Genomic DNA, 23,741 nt, shown 5'->3' with positions numbered 1-23,741 from the left:
CTACCATGCTCAGCTGACTTCTGTATTTTTAGTAGAGAACGGGTTTCACCATCTTGGCCAGGCTGAGTCTTGAACTCCTGACCTCGTGATTAACCCTCCTCAGCCTCCCAAAGTGCTGGGATTATAGGCATTGAGCCACCACACCCAGCCAGATTTTCTTAAGTACAGAAAATAACGTGACCCTTCTATTATATTTTTCAATCATCAAATATATGTTGATGTCCTTCTGTTTTCTAAGAAGTCACTGAAAAACAAGATATTAAAGCCCACACAAGATAAAATTTCCTACTTTAAGAGGCAGAAAACTCTTGGAAATTAGCCTATTTGGACCAGTTTTTGCAAATGAAGTACAGGCCCTTTGATTGGAGGATTTGGGGATATAGAAAGTTTGAACCATGCTCCTTCCTGGGTTTCCTAGTAGGAAAGAGTCTCTAGCCATAGACCTACTGAACTGCCCCCTTCATCACCACCCAGGGGCTCGCTTTGCTCATCTTTGCATCTTTAATAAGACTGGCACACAGTAGGTTCTCAGCCAGTATTGGGTGGGCTGAAGGTTGAGATGAACTATGTTGGGCATCCTTCAGAGTTGCTTTTGCACAATTATATAAAATGAAATATAATGCAGAAATCTTAATGCAAGTAATTTATGTTAGCTGTCAAGAAAGGGAAGGGGGAAATGGTATCAACAGGCAAAAAAGAGCCGATGTTGTTCATTTTCAGTTTTGTGAAATGAGATTGCACCTCCACACTTACCTGCAACTCAGTTCCAAGTAGGATATAATAGTGGACACTATGTATTACATGTCACACAGATTAAATTAAGGTCAAAATATACCCTAGAAAGTATGATATTGCAACACTATAATAATCTGAGGGTTCTTTAGAACAATAGTCCTAATTAGGGAGGAGGGGTGGTTGGGGAGGTAGAAAAAGAGGAATGAACATTACGTGTCAAACCCTAGAGATCGTATTTGAAATTTGGTGTGATCACTATGTAGCTTGGGTAAATGATACTGTTGCAATCAATGGTGAAGAGGCCATGGAACAATTCTAGTGTTCACAGGATCTTAACTGTTACAGAGAATGACATAAAGGAAAATAAGTAATTTCTGTTTACCGTATCCTTGGCTCACTTTTAAAACCTAAAACCAGTAGGAAACTTAAAAAAGAAAGAGAAAAAGAAAAAAAAATGCAATTCGTATGGAGACAGCATTTTTAAAAAGAAGACAAGTGGGCTGGAGGGGAATGCATTTCTTTTATCTTTTTTTTTTTTACGTAAAAGCTTTGCATAATCATTTAATTTGAGTTTTGGTGCTTTTGCTGCCAGTAAGTATACAAGTAAATAGTTTATCTATTTGATCAGTAAAAGTCATTGAAGAAAAGAGCAAATATAGTTTTGAAAAGAAGTTTTATGCTTTGGAAAAAATGAAATGCGTATTTTTCTGCTAGTTGATGGTTTCCAATTCTTCTAAGCTACTAATGATGCAGACTCTGGGCCCAGCACTACCCCTTAATTTTCTTGTCTATTATATTGACACATTTCATTTCATTTAGCATGATGGCAAACAGCTGTTGAACTATTCATCTTTTCTCAGCAAAACTAGAAGAATGTCTTTTAGATTACTTTGTTCACGTATACCTTCTCCAAAAACGAAAATCAACAGCAATAAATGAATAAGTGGTCAAACGTGCATGTGCACCAAAATGTATGGACCTTCAAAATGGAAAAAGATAGAGATTATATACCACTGCCAATTTTTTTATGTGTAAGTAAAAATTAAATGTAGTCAGTTTCATATTGTTTTAGTATTTATAAGTTGGATGGTAAGTTGTATAATTTTGTTGTTAATTCTTCCCCCAGTACTCCTAGAGGGAAAAAAATTATACTTGTAAAATCTGAGGCTGAACCACCTTCTACTTTTGTTCTGTGTTCTCTTACACACTATACTGTGTGGATGGGTGAGTAAAGAAACAGGTCTAGTGTTTACCTGAAAATGTTCTGCAGGTTCAAATGCAGCACTGGAGATAACTTTATTCAAAGGAGGCATTTTCAGCAGTTTAAAAAAAAAATTAAATTTTAATGAGGTCCAGTTGTTTGCCAGGCCTATATGATAGCAAATCTCATCTGCATTGCAAAGTCTAATACTATAGGTCTGACTGCCAAACATGCAAAAATAGACACAGCTCAATAGATAAACATATAAATTAGTTTACAGTGCATGTATTGGAGAACTTCTCAAGTAAAAAGGAGAGAGAAAAAGGCGTTCTTGCTTTGAATTGAGTAGGATCTGCCAAAGTTCACTTGCTTTGCATTTAAGATTTGATGAGTGGTAGAGGTAGGAATTTCTGGTGTGTGCTGTGTATCTACTGAGCTTTTATTTATGTAGAGTGGGGCGCTGCAGATCTTTGCTCTACCTTGAGGACCTGACCATCTTTGCTCTGTTTTTCTTTCTTATCATCGCTTGCCCTGAAATAGACTTCTCACCACTGGAGAAACCAATCTTAGGGACATACATCAGCAGTAAAGCACATGATTTTCATTTTCAATTTGAATTGTTTTGTGTAAAAACAAAAAGGTTTTTGGTCAGGCTGCAAAATAGTAATTTTAAGTCCCAGACCTAGGGTTTTCCCCCACCCAAATGGTGAACATTTATGGTGAAAACCTCCAATTTCCTCGTACAGTAAACATGAAAATTATGATTTCACTCAGAGCCTGCATCTTTTTCCAATCTTAATGGCAAGAATCTGCATACACTTGCTTGTGGAAATGTCATAAATTGGCCTCAGATCAATTCCTCAAAGATAGTACACACCAAAGTGCCACTTTCAAATTTTTAGCCCTAGTGAAATAAGATTTTACTCTTCCCAGTGACGTTTGCCTTTCCACATTCAGGGCTGACGGCAGAGGGATAAGCAGGGATATATTCCTATAAAATTAAACCATTTCATTACATATTATTCTGAAGAGTGAGCAAAAAGATATTAACATTTTAGTACAGTGATGATACGATTTTGCTACCTTAAAAATTATATGAGCATTTGGTCAATGGATGTGGAATGAATCCTCTACCCTCTTAGTAACTTGATCTAAATTAATAAACAAATGTTTTTCTTTTCACTTGTGCCATATGTTGATCCCAGTTACATGGGCAGAAAGAGGCAGCTTGTAATGTTTCTTAGAGGATTAAACACTGTTTTGCATATGGGAGTATGCAGATGCAGGAGTAGATGTGGGGTAAAATGCGTTCCATGGTTTCTTTGTGTTTTAGGAAGCTTGATTTCAATTGTTTATTTCGTGTGACATGAACCCTTTTTATTTAACTTAGTAGATCGGGTGGATACATGCTAAGAGAAAAACATTCTGTGAACAGCTTTCACCAGCAATTAACTCTCTGCCCCTCCCCAAACTGAAAATTGTGGTGCTTTCATTCATCTTGAAAGGTCCAAAGTGGCAGAAAGCATCTTGTCTACAAGAACTAACTCTCTTCGGAAAGGGAAAAAAATAAGCCTCTGCTTTAATGAAATAAGAGATGTTGTGGATGTTAACCAAACACAGACACGTTCAAGTGGCAGTCTGGTTTCCAAAAACAAAGGCCTGTGAGTCACATATTATTCCACATGAAAATAAATTGATAGACAACAAGATGAGAAAAAGTTGATAACAAAATTTGAAATGTTTCACCTTGACTTTTTCCCTCCAAGTTGATTTTGTTGCTTGAAGAGCTCAAAGGCATATGGTCCAGATAAGTAGAGATTCTTGGGACTTGTTTTTATTAACCCTGAAAGTCATTTGCCATTAAATAGAATTGAGTTCTTTTGTTGTTTTGCTTCTGTCTGTCCTTGGCAGAGGTGGTTGCTACTTCTCTTGACATTCAGATTTTGTTGTTCTCTTTTGTTTTCAGGGTAAGACGTGACCTTTTGAGGTGACTATAACTGAAGATTGCTTTACAGAAGCCAAAAAAAAGGTAAATGCAAATGTGATTAGTGAAGTTGTCTGTAAGGCTGCTGTGTCTTTTGCCTTCCAGGCATTTTAATTCAGTTGTTTTTTGTTTCGTATTTGTCAAATAAACATGTATTTATTTGCAAGTAAGTATGTATGTGGCATATTTTTGGAGGTCCTAAGAAAAACGGTTGCCCTTAAGAAATGGTCTACAGATTCACATTTTCCCCCTAAATATTATCAAAGTCTCATCTGTTTGTTGAAGCTGAACTTATTTTTATTTTGTAAATTTATTTTTTGCTTGTTGACTTGGTAGGTTTAAAGTTAGAAAGGAATATTCACATCACAAAAGTGGTGATTCATAAAATTAACTTGCTGCAAACAAGAGTAACGCATGTCAGTATTGTGTGCTGAAGTGGTGTCATCCGATTGATGTTCATCTGGCGGCTTTATAATCACCTTCTTTCAGAAATTAACAGTCAGGCACCATAGCAACACGCCACATTGATGTAACTGCTGAGCAGTGTGGGACATATCCCTGTAATGTCAGCACTAGGCTGCCTTGTTCTCTTGACCTTGCTTGAAAATCAAATGAGTACTTGATTTTAAAATTAGAAGTTTTCAGAGAGACTAATGTAGCTTAATGAATTAAAGCCAAATTTAATTTTCTCAAATTCGCTTTTGGGAGGGGAGATGAAGAAGCACTCCAGTTAAAATGGTTATGAATGCTACCTACATATTTACTTGATTTCAAAAGTACCTCTCTGTTAAAGGCAATGATCATCTTACACAAGATAATCCTGCAGGTTCTTCTAACATCTGATATTTCTCAAGTAGTAGCATCTTCGTTTCTTTTATAATTTTTGGCCTTTAATAGTTCCATTGGATTTAGTTGATTTGTGTCTGTCTAAAAACAGGTTACCTGCCAGCATGATTGAACAAAGCTTTTGCTCAGATTTTACTAAGTTTATGTATTTGTCAGATACAGACTTCTTATTGAGTTGAACAAAGTTTTTTGTGAAACTTTCATAATGTGAAGAATCTTTGATCATTTTTTGATAAATCTCACCTGGGGCTTGGGGGTTCTAGGATGCATATATATAAAGGGTATGGATTTGTTTTTGTAGTTGCATTCTGGCACATTTAATTTGAGCCAGAAAAATCAGACTTACATCATTTCACCATATATTTTATTTAAATGAAACCTTTGCAGGATCCACCTAATTGTATTCCAAAGAGGACAAACATATGTTTCAAATGTATCAGCATGGAAGGAATTGATTCCCAACCAATAATTGGGATTATCAGGTCGCAGCAAGACACTTCCCTTTGCTCAGGCTCAATTTTTCAATCTTTAAAAGGAAGGGGTTAATCTATATCAGGGGTTTGCAAACTTTTTCTGTCAAGGGCCACATAGTAAGTATTTTGTACTTGAGGAGGCATTCAGCCTCCATTGCAGCTACTCAGCAAGGTGGTAATTTGCTGTCTCCTGGTCTCTATACTCACAGAGTGATCTCAATCCAAGATGGTCCTCATGCAAAGTGGTGCCAGATGTTTAACTCATCTCCTGCTGTTAGCAGAGGTTTCTGGCGAAGCTAAAAACTGTGATTTAACAGGCCAGGCATGGTGGCTAATGCGTGTAATCCCTACACTTTGGGAGGCTGAGGCAGGTGGATCACCTGAGGTCAGGAGTTTGAGATCAGCCTGGTGAAGTATAGTGAACATGGTGAAACCCCATCTTTCCTAAAAATACAAAAATTAGCTGGGCATGGGGATGGATGCCTGTAACCCAGCTACTCTGGAGGCTGAGGCAGGAAAATCACTTGAATCCAATAGGCAGAGGTTGCACTGAACCAGGACTGCACCACTGTACTTCAGCTTGGGTGATGGGAGACTCTATTAAAAAAAAAAAATTATGATTACACAAAGCTAAAAAAGTGGTAGGACAGATGGAAAGTTCAGCTTGGTAGTTGCCTTATCTGTTCAGCTCCAAAATAAGACCTTCACTGATGGATTTTCATTTTGTTTTTGTTTTTGTTTTTTGTAATCACCTATAAGCATGAATTATTTTTCTTCTGACTCGATATCTTTATAATGTCCATTCTTTCACCTCTTACCTGAAAATGGAAATATAGTCCCTACACCCGCAAATTCTATGATATTATTGAAAGTGAAAAATATCATATGTCAAGGGAAAATTTGGAAAGAAATGTGTCTAGAAATTTGTCATTGGCGTTGACTAAGAAAGACAGTCTATTTTACAAAAAAATTGCTTTCTTTATAATTATGATCAAGTGCACGATCTATTATATTATTTAGTATCATGCTGATAAGGCCCCCCCTTGTAAAATTTCTGGATCATAAAAGTATTTTATATGCTCAGTCTCTGTAGTGGTTCTCTACTTTCAGCTTTTTCTGTTGTCTTTGTTTTTGTTCTGTATACATTGTCTTAGTGTGTTTGGTGTTGCTGTAAAGGAATACCTGAGTCTAGGGTAATTTATAAAGAAAAGAAATTTATTTGGCTCATAATTCTGCAGACTGTACAAAAAACATGCACCAGCATCTACTTCTAGTAAGGACTCCAGGAAGCTTCCAGTCATGGCAGAAGGGGAAGTTTGGGACAAGCATGTCACATGACAAGAAAAAAAGGAAGCTTGGAGGGAAGAGGTGCCAGGCTCTTTTTAACAACCGGATTTCTCATGAACTAATAGAGCAAGAACTCAGTCATTACTTTGGCGAGGGCACTGGGCCGTTCATGAGAGATCTGCCCCTGTGACCCAGACACCTCCTATTGGCCCCTCCTCTGACACTGGGGATCAGATTTCAAGATGAGATTTGGAGGAGACAGATTTCCAGAGTGTATCATACATAATCTTCAGTATTCCTATTCCGAATAGAAACTAACACTTTTTTTTCCTTTTACAGTATCCATTCCATCTGTGTTTTGATGCTAATTTCAAATTTTGGGGAGAAATAAGTTAGGGTATATAGACTCAAGTAATAAATTATGTCATTTTTACCTTTGAACAAGGTCAAAGATCTTTCAAAGACTAATTTGTATATATCTTGATCTCTTACATAGAAATAAAAGGTTTGTTCAAAATAAAAAATTTAAAAGATGTTTAAAGTGAGCATAGTGGTTAGCGTTTCTTCCTGATGAGTAACCCTTAAATGAGGAGACCTTGCCATCTGGCAATGGGCAAAAAAACCAACATCATTTTTCACACTACAAGAAGCATGTAGACTTCAGATGCCAGGAGCTGCTCAGTAAATACCATGCCCCAAATTTGAAACCTGGGAATTATTAACAGTATAGATGCACATAAATATGCCTACAAAGGTACAATGGGAATAACTGATTATATACATAAAAGTGACCAGGCAAATTCAGAAAACCAGATGAAGTCATTTTTAAAATTTAGATTCTAAGGTCTGAAGAATCATAAATAACAGTCATCATACTCGGTAGTGATATAACAGTTTTCTTCCGACTAGATCTGAGTGCTTTACAAAATGGGTCTGGTTGCTGGCATTCCTAAGAGGTAGCTGGCAATTCTTATAATCCCCACTTTACAGACTGGAAAAACGGTCCCGTAGATGATAAATAATTTATCCAAGGTCATCCAGAATGTCAAGATGGAAACTAAAGAGAGGTGCACTGGTCACAGTTCTATTGATGTCATTCTATTCTGGCTGCCTTGGTTTGGTGATCTAATAAAGGTTTATGTGGCATTTTTCCCTGCCTTCTCTCACCATCGACAATTTACCCACATGCATTTGCTTAAAATTCAAATCCAATTTGTAAAATTCATCATCTTATATTCAATTCTGAATGGCATTGAGAGTTGCAGATAATCATCAAGCCTGTATATATTACAATTAAAATGGTTATTTTTAAACATTAGGCGTCTCCAAACTTCACATTTTATGTATTGGTTCAGTTTTTTTTTTTTAAGTCAAGTTATTTGAGAGAAAATTAAAAAACAATCAAAAGGAAGTATAATCATTGCAGTTTCCACCCCCCACCGCCATCCCTAATTTGAGCTGTTTTAGGTTAGGTGAAGGAACTATGTAAATGCATCCTTGTAGATAACATTCATTGTGTATTACATATTATAAATTATTTCTTGGTGAAAAATAAAGCTAAAATGCTATTCAGTTATTTGAAATATACTTATCAGTTCTTTTAAAAGTGTATATGTGAGTGACTTGAATATTTACTTAATGACAACAGCAATTCTGAGCTTAACCCATTCAAAATGACCTTTTCCTAGTTAGTATTCAGCATTTGAATTATGTAACTGTTAATTAAGGAAGTTGTTATGAAGACACTGTAAGACAGTCTTCATTGAGTTACCAGATGACCACATTGGCTGAAATATGATCAGTAAATTTAGTTAAGCATTGAAATGCTCCTTGACACCCACCCCGCCACACACACACATACACAGAATATGTTCATGCCTGAGTTGTAACAGTCAGTGTAAAGACTAGGCTGGCATAACAAAGAGACCCCAACGTAAAATGGCTTAAATAAAACAGAAATGTACTTCTCTCATGAAGCAGCCTGGGCAATGCAGCTTATCTGGGCAGATTCTTTCCATCCATCCGCACTCTCCTCCCTTGAGGCTTTGTCCTTATCATAGGGTTGAAGCTATGTTGTTGTGGCACTTTGGAGACATCCAAAGCAAGCCATTTTCTTTTAATCAAAAGAGTTAAACATTGTATACATCCCACTCATTGCCACTTGCCTGGTAAGATTATGGTCATAAGGCCACAGCAAGCTTTGAGGAATGCTGGGAAATGCCTCTACCTGGGTGCCCAGGAGCCTAGGGAGAATTGGCAAATAGATTTAAGGGGACAAATAGAATACAAGTACTTCATTGATTCAGTTGCTCCAATCTAGTAATTTCATTCATTCATTCATTCATACATACAGATGTATGTACATAGACACATATATTAATTCTTACTGCAGATATTTATTGGTGAGTGTGTGCTAGGTGCTGAGATGATAGCACCGTGTAAGAAGGACATGGTCTCTGTCCTCACAGAGTTTATATTCTAGAGGGGCAGGCATATACGAATGATGATGATGATGGATGTTAGGAAGGGCAATTGGTTGCTTTGAGAAGTGTCGTAAAACAAGGAGCCCAGGGTGTTGGGAATTATGTGTTTTAGCATGTATGGAAGGTATGTGAGATCAACTTGATTTCATTGGATGCTGTTGTGAATATTATCAGGCATGTTAAGTTTTTGTTAACAGAATTGTTCAATGTGTACTTACTTTTCAATAGTTCTTTTTTGAGACGGAGTTTCGCTCTTGTTACCCAGGCTGGAGTGCAATGGCGCGATCTCGGCTCACTGCAACCTCCGCCTCCTGGGTTCAGGCAATTCTCCTGCCTCAGCCTCCTGAGTATCTGGGATTACAGGCATGCGCCACTATGCCCAGCTAATTTTTTGTATTTTTAGTAGAGACAGGGTTTCACCATGTTGACCAGGATGGTCTCGATCTATTGACCTGTGATCCACCCGCCTCGGCCTCCCAAAGTGCTGGGATTACAGGCGTGAGCCACCGCGCCCGGCTTCAATAGTTCTTAATGTGATCAGAGTTGCAACCATCTAGTTCAGTTTTAGAATATTTCATCGCCCAAGAAAAAAAACCTAGTAACCATTAGCACTTACACTGCGTTCTCCCCTCCACCCATCCTCCAATAACAATGAATGTACGTTCTGTTTATTTAGATTTACTTAGTCTGGATATTTCATAGAAATAGAATCCCACAGACTTTTGTGACTGGATTCTTTCACTTAGCAAAATGTTTTCAAGGTTCATCCAGGCATTTAAAATTTTTAACTGTCTTACAACTTAATTAGTTCTTATTTTTCAATCTAAGAGAATGGTTGCTTGAAATATTCTTACAAGGCACAGAATTGAGGAAAAATTACTGTTTCTCATGCTGTGTGAATTTCCGTAGACTGACATGGCCTCTCAACAGTTAAACATCAGAATTTAAATGTTTGCATTTTAAGTTAGCTGTTTTTAAACATTGTTAGCCATAATGCTAAACTAAGTTACTCTGTAAACAAGAGCTGTCTCTCTTGAATGTTAGTTTCAAAGAAAAAAATTTCTTAAATATTGATTTCCACAGAAATATGCTCAATAGAGTTCATTTTCAAGCAGAAGTCACTCGTTGAAATGTACATGAAGGCATATTTAGTAGTAAAGACAATATTTGCAGCAATCATCAAATAACCATATTTTGCACAGTGAACAATCAAAAATACAAAACCAAATAACAAATGGTTTTATCTATCTTTTTATTTTTATTTTTTTTTTAAGAAATGGGATCTGGCTGTGTTGCCCAGGCAGAATTGCAGTGGCTGCTCATAGGTGCAATCATAGCTTACTGCAGCCCCGAACTCCTGGGCTTGAGGGATCTTCCTGCCTCAGCCTCCTGAGTAGCTTAGACTGCAGGCTTGCACCACTGAACCAATATATCGATATATGTTTTTTAAATGATGTTTTTGCTGTTCTATCTGCCAAGGGCACAAATATTCCAACTGCTTGCCTTGAGCATTTTAGGAAAAAAAAAAACCCTCATGTTAGGTGGCAACTTAACACAACGGACCAGAGATGTAGGAAATAGAGCCTTTCCTTGGCAATTCAAAAACTTATGAAAGAAATTTGAAGCTTAACTGTACAAAAACAAAACCTTGTAAAGGGTAGCACATCTGTGCTAACCTTGTGGGCATACCCCGTCAGTATCTAGTAACACCCAGGACCTCAAAGAAGCAAATAGTGCACCGAAGATGGAATCTATATTTTATTTGATCCTTTAAAAGTTGAAGCGGTAGTGACAATTATTAACCAGTGCTGAGTTTGGATTTGAAGTCTGTGGTATCTTTTAAAAAGACTATTGGTGAATGGGACTTTATGAATATGAAATGAAGATGAATCATTTCAGTTTGTTCCTCTCTGCCACTGATCTGGACTATATTGTACTTCTATGAACTTTGCATGGGGTGGGGAAGAAAAATGAAAAACATAAAATCTTTCTGCCCTTGTCAGATTCACCCTTTTAAAGGAAGGACATCATGCAAATCTTCTCTTGAATTTTGTATATTAGTATGTATGTAGTATATAATTAAAGGTAATTAGATGTTTTGTTAATTATCTGAGAGTGTGACCAGTTATTTAAAATTAGCTTTTAGGCCGGGCACAGTGGCTCTCACGTGTAATCCCAGCACTTTGGGAGGCTGAGGCAAGTGGATCACTTGAGGTTGGGAGTTCCAGACCATCTTGGCCAACATGGCAAAACCCTGTCTCTGCTAAAAATACAAAATATAGCTGGGCATGGTGGCGCATGCCTGTAGTCCCAACTACCTGGGAAGTTGAGGCAAGAGAATTGCTAGAACCTGGGAGGCAGAGGTTGTAGTGAGCCAAGATCGTGCTACTGTACTCCAGCCTGGGCAACAAAGGGGATACTTTGTCTCAATAAATAAATAGTAAAATAAAATTACTTTTTAATAAGAGAAACCTCCCATTTTGTTGGATGGACTGTGATTATTGCAGTCTGTGGTTTGTCGTGGTACTTACATGCTCACCTTTTCCTCTAGTTTTTTTTTTCTGGAGGTTGATCTGTTTCCATTTCAAAGGATCCTCAGCAGTCTCTGGAGGCCAGAGGAAATACTCTAATATACATTCATTGCAAATTTCATACTTTAAAGTTTATTTAGACCAGATATTTTCAAAGTGGCCATTGGAACCAGTTTGTGGGTTAAGGATTCAGTGTAGTGGGTTATACCCAAGATTTTTTAAAAAATGGAATAAGCGGCCGGGAGCGGTGGCTCACACCTGTAATCCCAGCATTTTAGGAGGCCGAGGCAGGTAGATCATGAGGTCGAGAGATCAAGACCATCCTGGCTAACGTGGTGAAACCCCATCTCTACTAAAAATACAAAAGTTAGCTGGGCAAAGTGGCACACGCCTGTAGTCCCAGCTACTCAGGAGGCTGAGGCAGAATTGCTTGAACCCAGGAGGCAGAGGTTGCAGTAAGCCGAGATCATGCCTCTTCACTCCAGCCTGGTACGAGACTCTGTCTCAAAGAGAGAAAAGGAATAAACATGCAATACAGTAAAATAAAAAACAAAATCAGAATCTATCACATGTAGTATGGATTTTATATGCATGCAGTGAAACTTTTAAAACATATGAGTACTGTCTTTGCAAAGTAGTTCTTTCTGCAGGTTGGATTTATTTCTTCATTTGTTTATTCACCACATCTTTATTAGGTGCCTGCTGTATGCCAGGCATCGTGCTTGACCTACCTTGTCCAAAGTGGAAGCCACTAGCCACCTGCGGCTACTGAACACGTGAAATGTGGTTAGCCCAAACTTGGGTATGCAGTGTAAAATCTACAAAATATTTCAAAGCCTTTGTATGGACAAAAGAATATGAAATATTTGATAAATTTTCTTAATCAAGTATATATGGAAATGATCATTTTGGATATATTAGGTTAAATAAAATAAATTATTAAAATTAATTTCAGCTGTTTCTTTTTACCTCTAAAAAATGTCGCAGTTACATATGTGGCAGGCATTGTATGCCTATTAGACAGTTTTGCTGGATATGGCAGTGGACGGCACAGCCACCAAGCCCCCTACTCATTGCTTTGGGGGAGTGGGCAAGCAGGGAAGCATGATAAACAAGGGCATGCTGATAGATGCTGTAGAGAAAATATAAAAGGATAAGGGAGGCCACTTTGTCAGAGGGGACGGTTGCAATGTAAATAGGGTGATCAGGGTAAGTTCAGGTAAGTTGAGCAAAGACATGGCCTCTTCTAAAGAGAGCAAGTCAGCCAGCATCGTTGAAACAGTGTCCTTAAGGGGAGAGTACATGTTGATTATCCCTTATCTGGAATACTTGGGACCAGAAATATTTCTGATTTTGGATTTTTCAGATTTTATAATATTTGCTTTACCAATTGGGCATCCTTAACCCCCAAATCCCAAATCTGAAATGCTCCTGTGAGCTTTTCCTTTGAGTGTTGTATCTGTGCTCAAAAAGCTTTGGATTTTGGAGCACTTCTGAGTGCAGATTATTAGATTAAAACCACTCACGATGTAGTAGGAGACAACATAAACATGTAACAGGCCCAGACTAAGTAGAGCTTTAGGGCTTTTTGTAGCCATTGAGGGTCTTTGAGGCAGAGCGCGATCTCACTCACGCTTTTTAAATGGACCACTCTGGGAGCTGTTTTGAAAAGAGACTGTGGGCGGATGAGGTCATAGGCAGGGAGACCTGTTAGGAGGCCACTGGAATAGTCCTAGTGAGATATGATGATGGCTAGGGTCACAGTGGCAGGGGAGGTGCTGAGAAGTTGTTGAATTTGGAATTTATTTAAAGGTGAACCAAAGGATTTCCTAGTGAAATTGATGGGGTGTTTGAAAGAGCTGCATTATAGATGACTCCAAGATTTTTGTCTTGAATGATGGGGTATAATCAATAGGATTCACGGATGGATTCCTTATGGACAGAGCAGAGGAGACAGAAGGCAAATGTTTTCTGTTCTAAGGAACTGACAGAAGGTGGTGCTCCCATTACTGAAATACAGCAGACAGTAGATGGAGCAGTTTTGGGATGTAGAGGGAGGTAAGCAGGGCAGACCAGGAGTACAGCTGTAGACATGGGAGGTTTGAGCTATTTACTATTCACCCAGACTTAAATGCCAAGTGGGCATTTGGATATATCATCCTGGAAATGTCCTAACTTGGTCTATAAATTGAGGATTTACAAGCATACAAGTGATACCTAAAGGCATAAAACTTTGACTGAACTCACCAAAGAAGCAGCGTGTATATAAAGAAGAGAAGAGCTCCAGGATCTCAGAAGAGCTCTTGAGATCAGGAGTTTAAGATCAACCTGGGCAACATAATGAGACTCTGTCTCTACAGTAAAAAAAAAAAAAATGAGCTGGGCATGGTGGCGTGTGCCTGTAGTCCCAGTTATGCTTGGGAGGCCGAGGCAGGAGGATTGCTTGAGCCCAAGAGTTTGAGGCCACAGTGAGCTATGACTACATCAGTATATGCTAGCCTGAGGGACACAGTGAGACTCTGTCTCAAAAAAGTAAACTAAAAATAAAAAGCCAACACCATTAACAATTTTAGTCATAGAATATTAAGAACAGGAAAGATCAGAGATCGGATGAAAACTCCAAGATTGTGAACCAGAAACTCACTGAGAAAAGCGTTTAAAGGAGGAGAGAAAGCTGAGCATGGTGGCTCACACCTCTAGTTCTAGCTACTCAGGAGGCTGAGGTAGGAGGATTGCTTAACCCCAGGAGTTTGAGGCTACAGTGTGCTATGATCCTGCCTGTGAATAACCACATCACTCCAGCCTGGGTGACAGACTGCAGTGATTCTGTCTCTAAATAAAAAATAAAACTAGACTGGGCGCGGTGGCTCATGCCTGTAATCCCAACACTTTGGGAGGCCAAGGCGGGCGAATCATGAGGTCAGGAGTTCAAGACCAGACTGGCCAACATGGTGAAACCCTGTCTCTACTAAAAATACAAAAATTAGCTGGGCATGGTGGTGCATTCCTGTATTTCCAGTTACTTGGGAGGCTGAGATGGGAGAATTGCTTGAACCGGGACCTGGGAGGTGGAGGTTGCAGTGAGCTGAGATCGCACCACTGCATTCCAGCCTGGGCTACAGAGCAAGACTATGTCTCCAAATAATAATAAATACATAAATAAAAATAAAAAATAAAAATAAGTGAGAAGAGAGTTGTCAGCCATATCAAATTCTGCCAAGTGGTCAAAAAAGATGATGACAGAGAACTGACCATTGGATTTGTCAACATGGAAGTCACTGATGACCTTAGTTAGGAGCGTTAGACTCTCACTCCTATCATATTTACTGGCTTTATGTAACTACCAGTCTGCTTGCTGAACTTAGGTGGTTTGTATTATTTTTCCAGGAATAGTAATTGTTCAACATTCTTGTTTGTTATGGTTACCACATTTTTCCCCACCCCCTGCACTCACTTTTGTGAAGTGTGGGTCATAGTACAACCTGTGAGCAGGGAAAAAGGAATCCTGGGCATTTAGTCTCTCTTGATGGAGTCTCTAATCTGATGGTTTGGAGATTTGCAGTTTAAATAAAAGGCAGGGAGGAAAGCGGGATGTGTTTACAACCCTATCTTAGAATATGTTGATTTTAATCATCTAAAGTCTATAGTTTGGTGTGGTTAACATAGTCTCTAGATTAGTAAAGTCTGAGCCTGAGCCATGTCTGTTACCACCTTTACCTTTTACTAATATAGATAGTCTTTGATGGGTTCATCTGCCTTTCAGATTACCTAAAAGCATCAAAGATTCTAGCTTATTCAAAAATTGTGAAACAGTTGAATATTTTCAAGATTTCTTGGCCAGTCCCAAATCCTCAAGCATCCAGGAAATGGTGGTTAATTTAAAAAATATACATCATCTCTATATGGATGCTAAATACTGTTAAGCTGGTGTTGGATGAAGGAAGGACAGTTCCTCTTTGTGGATGATTTTAAATGCACTTAGGAAACAAAAAATATAGGAAGCGGCCAGGCGCAGTGGCTCACGCCTGTAATCCCAGCACTTTGGGAGGCTGAGGTGGGTGGATCACCTGAGGTTGGGAGTTCAAGACTAGCCTGACCAACATGGGGAATCCCTGACTCTACTAAAAATGCAAAATTAGCTGGGTGTGGTGGCACATGCCTGTAATCTAAGCTATTCGGGAGGCTGAGGCAAGAGAATCGCTTGAACCTGGGAGGCAGAGGTTGCATTAAGCCAAAGATCGTGCCATTTCACTCCAGCCTGAGCAACAGGAGTGACACTCCGTCTCAAAAGAAATAAATACATTGCGAGATAACGCGGTCTCTTGAATGAGTTTTATAAAGGATGTTGTGATTTTAGATAATCACCTAGTTTCTTCCTCTACTTTTAAATAATATTAAAACGAATTCCAGGCACATAAAATTGTTTGCTGGCTCTGAGTACATGCGTTTTCTGTGATAGCATGAGGTAGAGTTTATATCAACTTGGTGACAACATTTCTAAATATTAAGTTGCTAGGCAGTTTTTTTGTTTGTTTCTGATTTGAATTCTCTCTTAATATTTTCCCACTTTCTCAACTTGACTTGCAGCTTGTTGGATAAGGAACTTTGTATCTTCCAAAGGAGAGCCATTCACAGTTCATTGTTTAATTTATCCCAAACAGGAGTCATTCTCTTCTTGTCTCAGTGCAAGCCATTAATTTAAATTTGTTTATAGTTGCAAATTTTGCTTTGGTTGAGTTTCATTCAGGTTACTCTGTAAAATTAAAAAGTAGTTACAGCTTTTAGAGTATAAAATTTAAGTTTTCTTCTTTGCTTTACCTCAGTGATATAGTTATTAATTGATTCAGCAACAAATATTTACTGAGTTTCTGTGAGGTTCACTGTGTTTAAAATTGGGCTGTGTGCTAGGGGTTAAAAAAACACTCTCCGTGGTAGTAGATACCCCAACTAATTCTAAAATACCCAAATGGCAAATCAGTGAAGTACAGTCATGTGCCATGTAAGGATGTCTTGTACAACAATGGTTTGCATGTATGACTGGTCCCCTAAAATTATAATGGAGCATATATAGAAACCTGATACATGACACTTGGTGTTGCATTGCAGATCAAGTAGGGGAAGTTACTGACATTCAGTAACAGTGCTGGGACACTTGGTTTTCCATGTGGAAATATATTAGTAAAAATATACATACTTATCTAGGTTTAAGTACACTCTTATGTGGGCTCAGTGACAAAATCACCTAACAACACATTTCTCAGAACCTATCCCTATTGTTAAGTGACTTTATTCTTAGGTTGATAGATTCAGATGGGACCGAGGATCATCAGACTTCTGTAGTCCACTCTTTATAATTTACGAAGATGAAACTGTGATCCAGAAAAGGAAATGACACATCCCAGGCCTCTGTGTAATTGTAGACTTCTGTGCTGGTAGTGACTCCCAGCCTCTTCCACTACATCCCTTCCTTCCTTTTAAGATGTCATACCAAAGATGAGTGGAAAATTTAAAATTTGACTGTTAAAAAGTTGACTGTTGGAAAAAATGGACCAACTGAAAACCAAAGTGTATTATTTTTATGTAGATGACCGTTTCTCTGATTTAATTTCTGACATTCTCTAAGCTATGTTAAGGGAATTTATAGTATTTCAAAATATTAAATAGGAAAAGCATCAACTGAAAATGTTTATCTCAGAAAATGACCACTTTTCGCCCTTCCTCTCTTTTCTCTCTTCCTTTTTCTCCCTCGCTCCCTATCCCTCTCACTGTGTCTCCCTTCCCTCTAAAGCCTGATTTAAAAAAAAAAAACAACAAGGCTATTTGATGAAGATATGTATAAAGTTAGAATTCTCCTGCTAGTTGACAACTGCGGTGCATTTTTTGAATAGTTGAGTTTTGTGTAGCATGAGAATTTAGTTGTCTACCCTATCCTTATGCGATTGATTCGTACAAATGACTGCCTCCTATATGACATGTGTTTTGCCAAGGGCTAGGATGTATAAGAGGATAATGATGTGTGTTTCTTCCTGTTTTTGAGGCACCTGCTAAATGATTCGAACTGGCTGTGTTCTGAAGTCTTGTTCTACGTGGCTTTGGAATGGGGTTAATGTTCTTTATTTCCTTCTGTGGAATAAAATACCTACCAATGCAAAATTGTCATCAGGAAGGGTCATATAATTTCATTAGCTAAGTTCTCAGTATAATATTCTATGTATATTATATACATAGAGAATAGAAAGTTCTATGAATTTAATTTTGTCTGATTATAAATCTCATTATGGGGCATTTGGAATTATAGAAAACTAGACAATTGCAAAAATATAAGTAATTTAGAATCCTGACGCTGAAAATAACATATATTTCCTTCTATTCTTTTTTTTAATGGAATGTACATGCAGTTAACAAAATTGTAGCCATGCAGTATATAGTATTTATGTATCCATTTTTTAAAAATTTAGTGTTTCATGATGAGCATTTTCCTGTGTCATGAAGTGTTCTTAAAGACATCTGAAATGGCCGGGCACGGTGGCTCAAGCCTGTAATCCCAGTACTTGGGGAGGCTGAGGCGGGCAGATCATAAGGTCAGGAGATTGAGAGCATCCTGGCTAACGTGGTGAAACTCCATCCCTACTAAAAATACAAAAATCAGCTGGGCGTGGTGGTGCAGGCCTGTAGTCACAGCTACTCAGGAGGCTGAGGCAGGAGAATCACTTGAACCTGGGAGGCAGAGGTTGTGAGGTTGCAGTGAGCTGAGATTGCACCACTGCACTCCAGCCTTTTTTGAGAGTGAGACTCCATCTCAAAAAAAAAGGCATCTGAAATGGTTGGTTGTATACCACATCATCCTTTTGGATACAGTAAAATTTAAAGAACTATTCTTCAATATTGGGTATTGACACTATTTTCAGTTTTCCTGTGATATGTTGCAGTTGGCATATTTGTGCACAAATATTTGTCCTTTATTTTTTTCTTTTTGAGACAGGGTCTCCTCCGTCACCCAGGCTGGAGTGTAATGGTACGATTATAGCTCACTGCAGCCTTAATCTCCCAGGCTCAAGTGATCCTTTCACATCAGCTCCTGAGTAGCTTGGAGTTCAGTTGCATACACCACACCCAGCTAATTTTTGTATTTTTTGTAGAGACGGGTTTTTGCCATGTTGCCCAGGCTGGTCTTGAACTCTTGGGCTCAAGTGATCCGTCTGCCTTGTCCTTCCGAAGTGCTGGCATTACAGGGAGTGAACCACTGTGCCTGGTTTATTTGTCTATTAACTGGTGTTTCTTTAGATGTATTCTAGAGGGGGAAGTCAGAAGAACAGTTATGTAATTCTTACAAATTATGTGTGCGTCTTGCAGCGTGCTTTTTCTTATCCTACAAGTACTGGATGAGAATGTTTATTTCACTGAACTTTGCCAAAGAGCTTCAACATTTTTTGTTATTTAAATCATAGAAGAAAAAGGTATATCTCATTTTTAAAATATTGCATTTAATTTTTTGATTACAAATAAAGTCCCAGAAGTTGTATTTGTTTCTCTTTTTTATTTTTATTTTTGAGACGAAGTCTTACTCTTGTCACCCAGGCTGGAGTGCAGTGGCAAGATCCCGGCTCACTGCAGCCTCGGCCTCCCAGGTCCAAGTGATTCTCCTGCCTCAGCTTCCCAAGTAGCTGGGATTACAGGCACCTATCACCATACCTGGCTATTTTTTGTATTTTTAGTAGAGACAGGGTTTCACTATGTTAGCCAGACTGGTCTTGAACTCCTGACCTCAGGTTATCCACTCATCTCGGCCTCCCAAAGTGCTGGGATTACAGGCGTGAGCCACCGTGCCTGGCCGTATTTGTTTCTTTAGGCTGTTTTTAATTGTTATTGGAACAGCCAGGGTTTGAAGGAGTGGGGACATTGGGAAAGTCAGAGTACTAAGAAAATAAGAAAGGGGTCCTGTCATTTGGGAGGCCACTATACCAGCGGCCCTTGTACCAGGACTATATGGTACTTTGAAGCTTTATATTCTATTCATTTCTTTATTCATCAAATAATTATTGAGGGCTTACTTGTTCTGGACAAGTGGGCATTCAATAATTTAAGGTATCCAAGATACATCCATGAACAAACAAACATAAAAAACCAAAAGATTCTTTTGCAAATGGGGTGAATCAATCTGAGTGTTGTATAGGGAGGAGAAACTAACAAATCACTGCGCACTGCACTTAGCACAGTAAGAGTAAGCAGTTGCTGCTATTCTTAGTACTTCTGCTATTGCTCTCTCATCCTCAGCAGCTAAAATAAAAAACAACAACAAAGTGTTGTCATCCAGATCCCTTCAGGAGTCTCCCTGTCACATGTAGGACACAGTGTCATATCGGTCCTGCGCTTGCCAGCCCAAGAACCTTCTCTCCATTTGTCTTTTAGCTCCTTACTCAGTGAGCCAGCACCCTCTGGCCCCATGGTTCCAGAAGCCGTGAGAGAAGCTTGGTAGTAGTGTCCGTTTAAGCATTAGGACTGCTGGGGCAGGCCTGTGGACCTGAGGGAGCACCTGCCGTTTGTATGAGTTTAGTTGGGGTGCTGCTGGGGAGTGCATGGGGAGACTGGGAATTATAGCACCTCTCTGGGTGTTTGCTCTGGGAGTCTGTAAGCCCAGGCAGGGGAGTCTGTAAGCCCAGGCAGCTCATTCTCATTCATCTCTGAATGAAGATATTGGAAAGGAAAGGAAATTGAAAGAAAAGTGCACTTCCTCTCCCTCTCTGTCCTTTCTGGGGTTTCCCTGCACTGAACACCTGTGGAAGGCAGATGGGCACCCATGGCCTGGACCATGCTCTGCTTTCTCTCTGTTCTCCAGTTCCTGAGAATCCACTTAGAAACTGGACTGTTGTTGTATACTTATCTGATTCTTGCTACCACTCTTTCGAAACAGGACCAATCGTTTAATGGAAAATTGACTATCTCAGGTGCCGACGTGATGAAGGTATAGCTTGTTGTTTGGGAGCAGCTTGTCCCCAGAGCGGGCATGGACTTGGAGTATACCTTGGCTGAGTTTGGATGCCAGTTTTTGAGCATGGTCTGAATACTCTCACTCAATTGTCCCCATCTGTGAAACAGATAGAATGAAAGGACCTGCCTTGTAGGAGTGCCATAAAGATGATACAAAGAATAGCATCGGTTAGGAGTTCAGGTTTCCATCTTGGTTTGGGGGCCTGATCTTCCTACTTGTTAGCTTTCTGATCTTGAGGAAGCAACCAGATTTCTCTCTCTCTCTCTCTCTCTCTCTCTCTCTCTCTCTCCTTCCTTCCCTCCCTCCCTCTTTCTCTCTCTTTTTCTTTCTCTCTTTCCTTCCTTCCTTCCTTCCTTCCTTCCTTCCTTCCTTCTTTCTTTCTTTCCTTTTCTCTCTTTCTTTCATCTTTCTTTCTTTCTTTCTTTTCTCTTGCTCTGTCACCCAGGCTATAGTGCAGTGGCAAGATTTCAGCTCACCACAACCTCTGCCTCCCGGATGCGTGCAATTCTCCTGCCTCAGCCTCCCGAGTAGCTGGGATTACAGGCATATGCCACCATGCCCAGCTAATTTTTTTTATTTTTTCAGCTGAGATGAGGTTTCACCCTGTTAGCCAGGATGGTCTCGACTTCCTGACCTCATGATCCACCTGCCTCAGCCTCTCCAAATGCTGAGATTACAGGCATGAGCCACTGCGCCCGGCCGTAACCAGATTTCTTGAAGCTTTTTTTTTCTTTATCTGCAAAAATGGATACTAATCTAGTACCTCCCCTGTTAAGTAGTTGAGAATTAACTAAAATTTTTCAAGTAAAAGTGCTGAAATGTTTTACACACAGCAGATACACAGTAAATATCAGCTCAATAATACCAGTTACTTTTATAATTACACAGTACATGGAATGTAGTAAGTTCTCACGGAGGTTAATAATCTTTACTATTAATTAAAAATTCAACATACGGGAAGTATTTTAAAATGTCTTTCAAAATATATATATTAAGGAGAGCCTAAGAGAAATAGAAATGAAGCAGGCATCCTGGTACCGTCTTCTGCCCCAAGAGAGAAAAAAACTAAGATCCTAAGTAGAAAGAAATGATTTTTGAATTTTTAAGGATAACATTGCATTTGAAATCATCTCTCTCTCCTGCTTATTTCTTACCTGCCACCAGAGGGTAGGGTGTGGTCCCACTCAGAGGAATCTTATGGGCTCATCTTCACTTTTTTTTTTGAGACAGAGTCTCACTGTGTCGCCCAGGCTGGAGTGCAGTGGCAAGATCTCAGCTCACTGCAGCCACCACCTTCCAAGTTCAAGCGAGTCTCCCCCTCTCAGCCTCCTGAGTAGCTGGAATTACAGGTGCCCACCACCATGCGCAGCTAATTTTTTTGTTTGTTTGTTTGTTTGAGACGGAGTCTCGCACTGTCGCCCAGGCTGTAGTGCAGTGGTGCGATCTCAGCTGACTGCAATCTCTGCCTCCTTGGTTCAAGCAATTCTTCTGCCTCAGCCTCCCAAGTAGCTGGGACTACAGGCGTGCGCTGCTACGCCCAGCTAATTTTTTTTGTATTTTTAGTAAAGATGAGGTTTCACCATGTTGGCTTGGATGGTCGTGATCTCCTGACTGCGTGATCCACCTGCCTCAGCCTCCCAAAAGTGCTGGGATTATAGGCGTGAGCCACTGCGCCCAGCCTTTTTTTGTATTTTTAGTAGAGACAGAGTTTTGCCATGTTGGCCAGGCTGTTCTTGACTCCTGACCTCAAGTGATCCACCTGCTTTGGCCTCTCAAAGTGTTAGGTTTACAGGCTTGAACCACTGTGCCCGGCCTCTGGTTAGATTTGAGGGCTAAAAATGTAAAAGGCCAAGCCACTGGCATCCAAATGTTCCTGAGTTCAGATGGAGAGATCTAGACTCGTGAACTTTTCAAAACCTAAACCGTAGACTGCCGTACTGTGAACAGGTTTTCCGGGGCTGTTTGTGAGGTTCATTGGCTCTAATGTGATGTTGTTTTAGAACTTACACATAGAGAATGCATTAAAAGAGCATTAGGCTCTTGACAGGCCTGAGAGCATCTTGCATTGAGCAATGTGGGTAGAAACCGTGTCTTCAGGTATTCACCATGTCCTAGGCTTGATGGGAGGATGTGTGTGTTTTACAGGACAGGGAGCCAGAATCCCTGTGTTTGGAAGAACATGAAGAAGATGCTTTCTCACTATTCAGAGGTCCTTTGAGATAGCGGAGGGTTGGCTGTTTGGGGGTACAATTGGCAGGAATGACATTGACCTCATTATCTAAAGGAGAGAGAGAGCATGTGTGTGTGTGCACATGGGTGGTGATACCACTCTTTCTCTGAAAACTCTACAATCTGTCCTTTTCCTTTCTTTTTTCTGTTTCTTTTTCTTTTTCCTTGAGATGGGGTCTGACTGTTGTCCAGGCTGGAGTATAGTGACATGATTATAGCTCACTGCAGCCTTGACCTCCCTGGGCTCTGGTGATCCTCCCACCTCAGCCACCTGAGTAGCCGGAACTACAGGCACCACAGCTGGCTACTTTTTCTGTTTATTTATTTTTTGTAGAGAATGGATTTTGCCATGTTGCCCAGGCTGGTAGAATCTGTCATTTTTAACTAGAAATTAGAGAGGGCTGCTTCATATATGTTCATGACTCATAACAAGCTGTTTTTCTCTCTTTGTTCCTTCAAAAATGCATACAGTTTAATTTTTCTTTACCCATATAGGATAACTCTCATCCTAACAAACAAACAATAAGGAAAACATAAATATGAAAGCAAACATTACCATAAACTCACCCCCAGGATCACAACTTGGACCATTTTGGAGACCATCCTTCTAAATATTTCTCTCTGCCCATTGGTTACGGAATAGACCTGTGCTGGCCAATATGGTAGCCAGTTACCATAGGCAGCTCTTGAGAAGTTGAAATGTGGCTAGCCTGAATTATTTTGAAAACAAAAAAAAGCTATTGTAGGCCGGGTACGGTGGCTCGCACTTGTAATCCCAACACTTTGGGAGGCCAAGGTGGGTGGATCACTTGTGATCAGGAGTTCAAGACCAACCTGGCCAACATGGTGAAACCCCATCTCTACAAAAAATACAAATAAATTAGCTGAGCATGGTGGTGGGCAGCTCCAAACTACTCAGGAAACTGAGGCAGAAAAATTGTTTGAACCAGGGAGACATAGGTTGCGGTGAGCTGAGATTGCAC

The 23,741-nt window shown here is 39.6% G+C and overlaps 1 protein-coding gene across 8 annotated transcripts in view; it reads left to right on the top strand.

Annotated features, from left to right (window-relative positions):
- FOXP1 (forkhead box P1) overlaps positions 1-23,741 on the top strand; it is a 635,379-nt gene that overhangs the window by 279,663 nt on the left and 331,975 nt on the right. For all 8 annotated transcript variants that reach the window (XM_064361902.1, XM_064361903.1, XM_064361896.1 and 5 more), the window contains one exon: positions 3,903-3,965. The gene's annotated coding sequence lies outside the window, so the exon portion shown is untranslated. The remainder of the gene's footprint in view (positions 1-3,902; positions 3,966-23,741) is intronic.

This window comes from Aotus nancymaae, unplaced genomic scaffold, assembly GCF_030222135.1.
Source record: "Aotus nancymaae isolate 86718 unplaced genomic scaffold, 86718_ANA_hifiasm-v0.15.2.pri h1tg000046l, whole genome shotgun sequence".
Taxonomy (NCBI): Eukaryota; Metazoa; Chordata; class Mammalia; order Primates; family Aotidae; genus Aotus; species Aotus nancymaae.
Note: the sequence above shows the minus strand (reverse complement) of the source record. Positions and strands in the feature narration are given on the sequence as shown.